We start from the raw sequence: 9655 nt of genomic DNA, 5'->3' as shown, positions 1-9655 counted from the left end.
GGTAACTGTAAATTTTTTAATGATGAAACATAAACTTCTAGAAAGAATCAAAGAGTCAGTTTGACTTAATATTGGACTGTACAAGTTAAACATATGCACATCTTACAAATACTCTGCAGGAGTCAGCTGCCCTTTTTCATTCTATGAGACTATTAGGATTTCAGCTATGCTTGGGACGTGGTACCAGTGTCTTACAAATGTAGTTCTTATAGAAAAGTCAGTGATGTTAAAAAAGAAAGAAAGAAAGAAAGAAAGAAAGAAAGAAAGAAAGAAAGAAAGAAAGAAAGAAAGAGAAATCATTTGTTCAAAAAAAATCCAAAGGGAGCAGTAACATAAAATAATGAAAATGCCAAAGATATGAAAAATAAAGACCACTATTACAAGACAAAATAGCTCTGAATGTTTGCTTTTATGTGACAGATGTTTTTAACCAAAGTTCAACGTTGGCAGTTTGAGTACACTTATGATTTTAATTTGTATTCTATCCTCTTTTCATATCAATGTCTACTTGCAACATCTGTGAAGGCTATGTAACCCGAATTTGACAGGGGAAAGTGAACAGACTGCTTTTAGATTGTTTCCATTAAGTCCTCGTAAGAGACTGTTAACAAAAATCTTAAATAGGTATTCTAATCATCAACAGCAATCTTACAGAAATTAAATTAGACCCAAAGGGCCTGATTAACTTTAAAATACCTTACAGGCATGTAACATGATTTAACCTTTTCCCTCCTTGGAATAGAAATAAGATTGTTCAGTGTGGGTTGGATGCACAGTTTAAAAAGAAAATCAGCATGCATCTCCTAATGACGTGGAGATGAGGTTTCATTTTCTGTATCAGGATACCACACATGTGCTTAGAAATTCAGTTCATCCACAGCCAACCTCCCCGTTAACATGAAAAGTACATGCATTAAAAGAGGCTCCTTTAATAAGTGCAAGGATGCTTAGCATTATTATTGCTAAAGAAATGAGGCCTATATCAACTGGCATTAACATTAAAATGATGCCACCAGCAGAGGTCAAAGCTGAAGTAGAATTTCTGCAGTTCAAACCTACCTATCAAGAAATAAGCTGCAGCCTGGCTGGTGAAGCTCAGTGGTTAAGTGTCAACCCATGAAGCAGAAGGTCATGGTGTGATTTCTGGTCAGGGCACATGCCTGGATTTTGGGCTTGATCCCCAGTAGGGGGCATACAGGAGGCAGCTGATTGGTGATTGATGTTTCTATCTCTATCTCCCTCTCCTTTTGTCTCTCTGAAATCAATTTAAAAAAATAGACTGCATTTATGATTCAAAGTATAATTATACCAAGAATCAATAAAAAAAACATTTTTAGAAATATCTTTTATTCTCTACTTTAGCCAAATCCCCACTGGTTTGTGTAAATGCACCTCTTGAATTTTCATTCATCCCAAATCCCAGGCATAGTCTCCAATCCTTACACATATTTGATCATTTATCTGAGGCAACTTCCTTCCAACTGCCTAGAACATGTGATGTTTGCCCAAACAATAGTAGTGAATGAGAAACTCAATTTATATTAAAGAATATAAAACATCAGAATTACCAAAACTGCATTTTAAACCATCTATTAGATTGAAGAACTTAAGTCCTTTGACTTTTATAAAATATCACACCCATACTTGCCAACAATCTCTGTGTTCTGGAACCTCCAATTTTTTAACCCACTAGCTCTGCTCTCCTCAACCCTCTCTTCCCCAGACACTAGGTCAGTCATGAAAGATGTTCATTGCCTGCAGACTATTCATTAATACCTTACTGAACCAAAGTACTTTTCAGAAAGCTACCCCTCTTCCACACATCTCAGGCTCAACATAACTGTCTGATTAATGATAGGATTATCCAATTATACATAGGCTTTGTTTCTTAAATTTGTTCTGAAATAATTAACAGACCTCTTTTAACAATAAAAATCCTATATCTATACTAATAAAAGGGTAATATGCTAATTAGACTGGATAGACTGGAAGTCTTCTGGATGTCCTTCCGGACAAAGCTGCAGCAGCTGTGAGGGCCGAGGAGGGCTGGCAGCCATTGTGGCCGGCAGTGGCAGCAGAAATAGGGTGATGGGGGCGGTGCCTTCCCCTGATTGGCCCAGTTGCCTCCTGCAGAGGGAGGCCAGACTGCAGCTTAGGCCTGCTCCCTGCAGGAAGCAGGCCTAAGCCGTCAGTAGGACATCCTCTGAGGGCTCCCGGACTGTGAGAGGGGGCAGGCCGGGTTAAGGGACCCCCCAGTGCACGAATTTTCTTTCACCAGGCCTCCAGTTTTAATATAAAAAAGGAACATAAAAGTATGTTGATCTTTTGTTTTATACATAATCCATATATAATAATTATGAAAATTGCTGCCAAACAAATCTTGGATATGTACGTGGTTTTCAATATATTTCTGTCCTACTCAAGAACACACACTGGCTTCTCTCTCCCCTCCATCCTAAAGTCTAGAATTCTCTGGCTGATTTTAAAGCATTCTGTGACTGTACACCACTAATCAACTATTTTACTTCATCACCTCTACAAAACTTCTACAAATATTCTCTGATATTCATGAATATTCCTCCCTCAGGTTTTAGTCCACATTTAGCCAGCATCTGGAATCCCTTCAACTTGTCTGTGACTGTTCAAGTTCTATCCACCCACAGGGCTCATTATAGACCCCCTCACACACAATGAGCCCGGTCCATGCTGATCTTTCTTTACTGTAATTATCAATTGTTGAGCTATATTCTTCTAATTGTTTAATCTGTGTGGGTCTTTTCAATTTAATTGTAAACTTGAAGTATAAGCAATGATGCTATTCTTTTTGTATTCATTCTTCTGAGCATTTTGCACAGCGTGGAATTTGAATGCTCCTCTGCAAATGCTTGTTGATGGACGGGTAGAAATAAGGTGGAGTACAGGCAAAGTAGTGCCTTACCCTGCATCATTGCCCCCCAGAGCCTTGGTTGCCCTTGGTCCTACCGGGATACCATTAGCTTCTCCGATGAAGCTAGGTTCTTATGAGGACTGAGGACCAAGCTTCCTTGTTTTGTTCCTCGGTGACCTTCTGCCTTGCTATAGATTCCAAGTAAAGCAATTAAAGTCCTTATATCTATAGAGTTAGCAGACAGAATCTCAAATTTCAAAGGACATCTATGACATTGATAAACCTTCTAGTTCCAAGTAGGCTAGGATCTAAGCTGTTTCAACAAAGCTCTTGTTCTAAAAATTCCCAGGCCGTCTTGAATGTTTTGCAGAGACATGAAGTTATTTCAAATGTCTAATCTAAATCTCTTTGGCTGCAACTCACGTCTGTTCTCTTTATCACAATCCTAAATGGAAACAGGGATTAGAGCTATCTTTGCTAAGCACCATGTAACTGATTTTCAAGAATGTATTTATCAGCCTATCTTCTTCACAAGCTAAGGATGTGGTGTCATGTTTTCTATCTGGTCTCAGTTTTAAAGTAAAAGGCCATCTGCAGTACTGATTATAATTAGGCAAGTTCTGTAAATCTGCAAACATTCAGAAAGTACAGAGAAACTTTGTCACATTTGCTTTAAATATTTGATTTTAAAAACTAAGATATTATACATATAGTTGATGCTTCCTTTGTACAATTGCCTGTTTTTCTTTCTAAAGGGTTATGACTATCTTCAGCTAAGTGTATATTCCTCCTGTCCAGTTTTTAAATTGTATATACATATTGTATATGCCAGGGCTGACCAGCAACCCCTGAATGATGGATGAACAGATTACCCCGACACAGTTTCACTGTGAAAGAGAAGGCTAAGGAATGACCTGGCTGATAGCAGCCAGGCAGCCTTGATTGTCTGTCTCATTAGGCTTTTATTGGAATTTTTATCTTTAGATACAATCAGTAGGGTGAGTAATCTTGGGAGGACACATGTGTTTACATTGTCCTCTAGGAAAGGGCATCCAGGGATTAAGCATAAGGCTTCCAGTGAACATCCAGGGATTAAGCATAAGGCTTCCAGGGGGCGCTGCACATGCACAGACTTGTTTGGAAAGGTCAAGGAATAATTAGGGGCACCACCTTCTACACTCCCCTAAGTCTCCCCTAAGTCAGAATTCCGATAAACAGGGCAGGCGGCCTTCCACACACTTCCCTTTTCTCAGAATGTCCTCCTTACAACTTTCCAACCAAGTCTCTTGTGCTCCCCAACAATATACATACATATATTATGATACATATACATATACATATACATATACATATACATATATATACTGAGTGGCCAGATTATTATGATCTCTGAACGCATAATAATCTGGCCACTCAGTGTGTATATACATATATATGTATGTATGTATGTGTGTGTGTGTGTGTGTGCGTGTGTATATATATATATATATGTATGTGTGTATATATATATATATATATATATATATATATATATATATATATTAGAGGCCCGGTGCATGAATTCGTGCATGGATGGGGTCCGGCCAGCCTGGCCAGGGGGAGGGGACATGGGCGGTTGCCTGGCCTGCCTGCTGGTCGAACTCCTGGTCGAGGGGACAATTTGCATATTAGCCTTTTATTATATAGGATATGCACTGAGTGGCCAGATTATTATGCATTCAGAGATCATAATAATCTGGCCACTCAGTGTGTGTGTGTGTGTGTGTGTGTGTATATATATATATATATATATATATATATATATATGCTGTACAATATGCATTTTTGAGTGTTCATAGTATTTATATCACAATATATGTATCACTCTGGAATTTACTTGCATGTCAGAGCATGTTTTTAAGATTTCTCCAGGTTGACAATATGGATCTATATCATTCACTGGTTTTCCATTTATTTACTCATTTTTTATTGATGGACACTTAAATAGTATCTAATTTTCATCTACTACAAACTGTATGTTGAACATACATGATACAGTGTGCTTGTATTGTGTGTATGTGTTTGAATGTTTCTCTAAGTATCTGTAAGTCACTTAGAAGTGTAATTGCCGTATTACAGGATTTGTACATCTTGAATTTTACCAGATGATAAAAGTTGCTGTCCAAATAGTATATGGAGAGTTACACTTCCACAAGATGTTTCTGAGAGTTTTTTGTTATTTTTTTGGCAACTTTGAAAATTTTGCCAGTCAGATAGGTATCTTGTTCGTCATTTCCCTGATTGTTTATGGATTAAGCATAGTTTCTTACATATTGATTATTCAGTTTTCCTCCTCTTAATTTTTTATTTGTGACATTTATCCATTTGTGTGTTTTATCATTCATTTTTATTTGTATGCTTTAAAAATATGTACATTCTAGTTTTCTAATCCTCTGTAAGTTATAGGCATTATAAATATCTTCTCCCAGTCTGGATTTTAGCTCTAGATGTCATATTTTATAGGTTTTAATATAGTCAAATTAATCAATCTTTTTCAAAAGTTTTTGCTTTTTAAGTCTCATCTTAAGTTCATAAAGTTTTTTTCCTAGCAATAAGGAACAAAAATACTCCCCCCACCTCAAAGCCTGGTGGCATGAGAGAGAAAATCGCAGAGGGCCTCTAGGAAAGCACTGTCCTCAGGGTGGTCCAGGTCTGCTTTAGGGAAAGAAGAGAATGTTCAGAAAAGAGCCTGAGGTGAGTTTTGGTGGCACACTGGAAATTCCGCGGTTGAAGAGAGGCAGGACATTGAGAGAAACTCTGTACTTTTTTTTTTTTTTTTTAATTATTCTCACCCAAGGATATGTTTTTTTATTTGAGAGAGGGAGGGGAAAAGAGAGGAAGAAAAACATCCATGTGAGAGAGGAACATCAGTTGATTGCTTCCCGTACCCACCCCAGCCAGGGATTGAACCTACAACCTGCGACCCTTCGGTGCACTGGAAGACACTCCAACCAACCAAGCCACACTGGGAGGGCAGGCTGTGTGTGCTTTTTGATCAGGACTCATGTCCATCAATAATTTTTGAAAATGCTCAGCCATTATTTCTCCAAGTCTAACTTCTTTACCATTCCCTCCATTCTTTTCCAGAACTCTTGTTGATGCCTCTCAATCTAGTCACCACTTTTACAAACTGCTCTTTCATGTTTCTACCTCCTTGTGTATGTATGCTGCTTTAGCCACTATTTCCTCATTACCATCTTCTAACTGACCATTTCTCTATCTATGTCTAGTCTAGAATTTATTCTACTTAATGCATTTTATTTCAATGGCTGTATTTTGCATTTTGAGGAATCCAACTGGACTTGTTTTTTAATATAACCTTGTCCTCATTTTATTTCCATTTGTTTTTATTTTATAATCCATTGTCTTTTCTATGAAAGTATTCCTTTATCTCTTTGGGGCTTTGAAACAAATTATTTTAGCATCACTTTCAGATTGCTCTGTTAAGAAGAAACAAAGAAACCATATAACTCCTGCAGATTCTGTGAACCATGTTTTAAGCAGTCCTTACTTCCTCATGTGTTTTTAGAAGTTGAGGTTGCAGGCTTATTTTGGAATATAGTTTTTGTTTGTCCTCCTCATCCCTACCTCCTGCTCCACTCATGCCCCTTATCTAGAAATTTTGATCACCTCCACCCAGCTCCCAGCTCAAAGCCAAGTCTTATATCTGGTGCTCCTGGATCCTATCCTTGGTCATATTGGAAATACCTAAGATCCAGGCACCGAGTCACACATGGCCTTGCACAGGCCCCTGTCTGAGAGGTTATGTCTATACCTTCCCTCTTATAAATATTCTCCCTGTCATCCCTACCTCACTTCCTGGTTTGAAATAATGAGCCTGCCCTGACCCCTGTCTCACATAGAGTACCCTTAATTCTGGTAACCACCACAGTGGAACTGCCAGCTGCCTCTACCTGCCTGCGAGCGCCAGCCACAACTTACTGTTCCGTGTTTTCTCTCTACTTAGAGTTCATAGAGATGATTGTCTTGCTTTACAACACGGTTTTGCTTTCTCAGTTTTTGTATCATACCTATATATGTTATTTGTTTGTACTGGTGTAGGTGAGGACTTGAAGTATGCACTTACTGTGCAATCTTGAGCTGGCATACTCCTTATCTTGAGCAGCCGAGATGGAAAGAATCCTGAGCACAGAAGGAAGGCATGCCGCACTTAAGCTTACTTTGTGATTAGTATAGTAACTAGTAGGAACTAAGGTATTAAAGATGAAAAACAAGAAACAGTTGCATCAACAAGGTATTCTGGGATTTTGTGGAATATCAACAAATTCTTAATTCCTGATATTATTATTTGTACTTTACAGGCTGTACTTTAAAGGTTCAAAACCTTTGGATAGGGTGGGGGGGGGCAATGGTAAGATATATACACATATAATACCTCAATAAAAAAACATGTGAAAAAAAAAAAAAACCTTTGGATAAAATTATCTTTATAAGCCAAAGGAAGTCATAATTAATAATCACTAATGATTTTTCCCTTTCCGTTATTCTACAGCAATTGTTCTATTTTTATTAGAATTCAAATTATGTACTTATTTATTTATTTATTAATGAGAATATCCTGAGCATTGACTACATGCCAGGCTCTGTGCTATGAGAAATAAGGTAAGATAGGCAGCATACAGACGTTAAATAAATAATTACAGGAACAAGCTTTAAACACTGCTGTAATAAGTCCTCCTCAGTGCCCTTCTTCCTATTTTCACATATGTGGCTCCTTCTTTCCCTTTAGGGCCTCATTTAAAATGTAATATCCTCTGCCCAGCCAGTATTGCTCAGTGGTTGAGTGTCGACCTATGAACTAGGAGGTCACAATTCGATTCCCGGTCAGGGCACACGCACAGGTTGCAGGCTCGATCCCCAGTGGGGGGTGGGGAGGGGCGCAGGAGGCAGCCAATCAATGATTCTCTCTCATCATTGATGTTTCTATCTCTCTCTCTCCCTTCTTCTCTGAAATCAATAAAAATATATTTAAAAATAAAATAAAATGTAATATCCTCTGATAACCCTCTCCCCAACCCATGTGCCATTATTCTCTGGTCCACTCAGAGCCCGGATTTGATATGCTTATCACAATTTACCATTATTTTGCTCATTTAATTTTTAAATTCTGTCATCCTAACTAGACTGAGCTGCACAATGGCTGAGAGCCTGTCTATCTTGTTGTTTTTGCTATCACTCACCAGATATGCGAGGAGAGCTGGGTGCGAGTGGAAAGAACTTTCCTGGCAGAAGGAGCACCTGTGTCAGGTCCTTGGGAGCAGAAGGAGTGTGGCATGCTGCAGGAGCAGAAAGAAGACCCAAGAGGCTGAAGTCGCAGTGACTAAGGGGTGGGCAGGGGTCAGTTTGTCTTGGCTTTGAGTGCCAAACTGAAGATGTTAAATTTATTTGAAGGGCCATTAGAAGCCATTGCAGGGGTTTAAGCAGAAAAGTGACTTGCTAAATTTTCTTTCTGAAACTGCTCTGTCCAATATGGCAGCCATTAGCCCCACACAACTATTTAAATTTAAATTAATTAAGATTGAACAGTCTCTCTGAACAGCACCATGGCGGTGGGCAAGAATAAGCGCCTTACGAAAGGCGGCAAAAAGGGAGCCAAGAAGAAAGTGGTTGATCCATTTTCTAAGAAAGATTGGTACGATGTGAAAGCACCAGCTATGTTCAATGTAAGAAATATTGGAAAAACACTGGTTACGAGAACTCAAGAACCAAAATTGCATCTGATGGTCTCAAGGGTCGTGTTTTTGAAGTGAGCCTAGCTGACCTGCACAATGATGAAGTTGCATTTAGAAAATTGAAGCTAATTACTGAGGATGTTCAGGGCAAAAACTGCCTGACTAATTTCCATGGCATGGATCTTACCCATGACAAAATGTGCTCTATGGTCAAGAACTGGCAGACCATGATTGAAGCTCATGTCGATGTCAAGACTACCGATGGTTATTTGCTTCATCTCTTCTGTGTTGGTTTTACTAAAAAACGCAACAATCAGATTCGGAAGACCTCTTATGCTCAGCATCAGCAAGTTCGCCAAATCCGGAAGAAAATGATGGAAATCATGACCCAAGAGGTGTAGACAAATGACTTGAAAGAAGTGGTCAATAAATTGATTCCAGACAGCATTGGAAAAGACATAGTAAAGGCTTGCCAATCTATTTATCCGCTTCATGATGTCTTTGTTAGAAAAGTCAAAATGCTGAAGAAGCCCACGTTTGAATTGGGAAAACTCATGGAGCTTCATGGTGAAGGTAGCAGTTCTGGAAAAGCTACTGGGGATGAGACAGGTGCTAAAGTTGAACGAGCTGATGGATATGAGCCTCCAGTCCAATAATCTGTTTAAAATTCAGACATTTAATGGTGACAAATAAAAAAAACTATTTGTGATAAAAAAAAAAAAAAAAGATTGAACAAAATTTTAAATTCAGTTTCTCAGTCACAATCCACATCTCAAGTGCTGAAAAGGCACATGTGGCTAGTGGCTTCATTAATAGGAACTACAGATATAGAGCATTTCCACCACTGCAGAAAGATCCATTGGATAACACTGTTGAAAATATTGGACACTCAACTGTATGGTAAGCGTGTCGGTGGGAACAATTGCAGTGTCTATAAAATTTGAATATATCTAATAGTATATCTAAGAACTTTTTGAAATGAAAAAAATTTTTAATTATAATCTAGTTGAAAATGAATTTTGAGTTTTGAAAGAGA

The 9655-nt window shown here is 38.4% G+C and overlaps 1 pseudogene; it reads left to right on the top strand.

The window, feature by feature from the left end:
• The first annotated feature begins 8480 nt into the window (after window positions 1–8480).
• Window positions 8481–9284, top strand: LOC129150033 (40S ribosomal protein S3a-like; annotated as a pseudogene).
• The last annotated feature ends 371 nt before the right edge of the window (window positions 9285–9655 follow it).

This window comes from Eptesicus fuscus, chromosome 8, assembly GCF_027574615.1.
Source record: "Eptesicus fuscus isolate TK198812 chromosome 8, DD_ASM_mEF_20220401, whole genome shotgun sequence".
NCBI lineage: Eukaryota > Metazoa > Chordata > Mammalia > Chiroptera > Vespertilionidae > Eptesicus > Eptesicus fuscus.
Note: the sequence above shows the minus strand (reverse complement) of the source record. Positions and strands in the feature narration are given on the sequence as shown.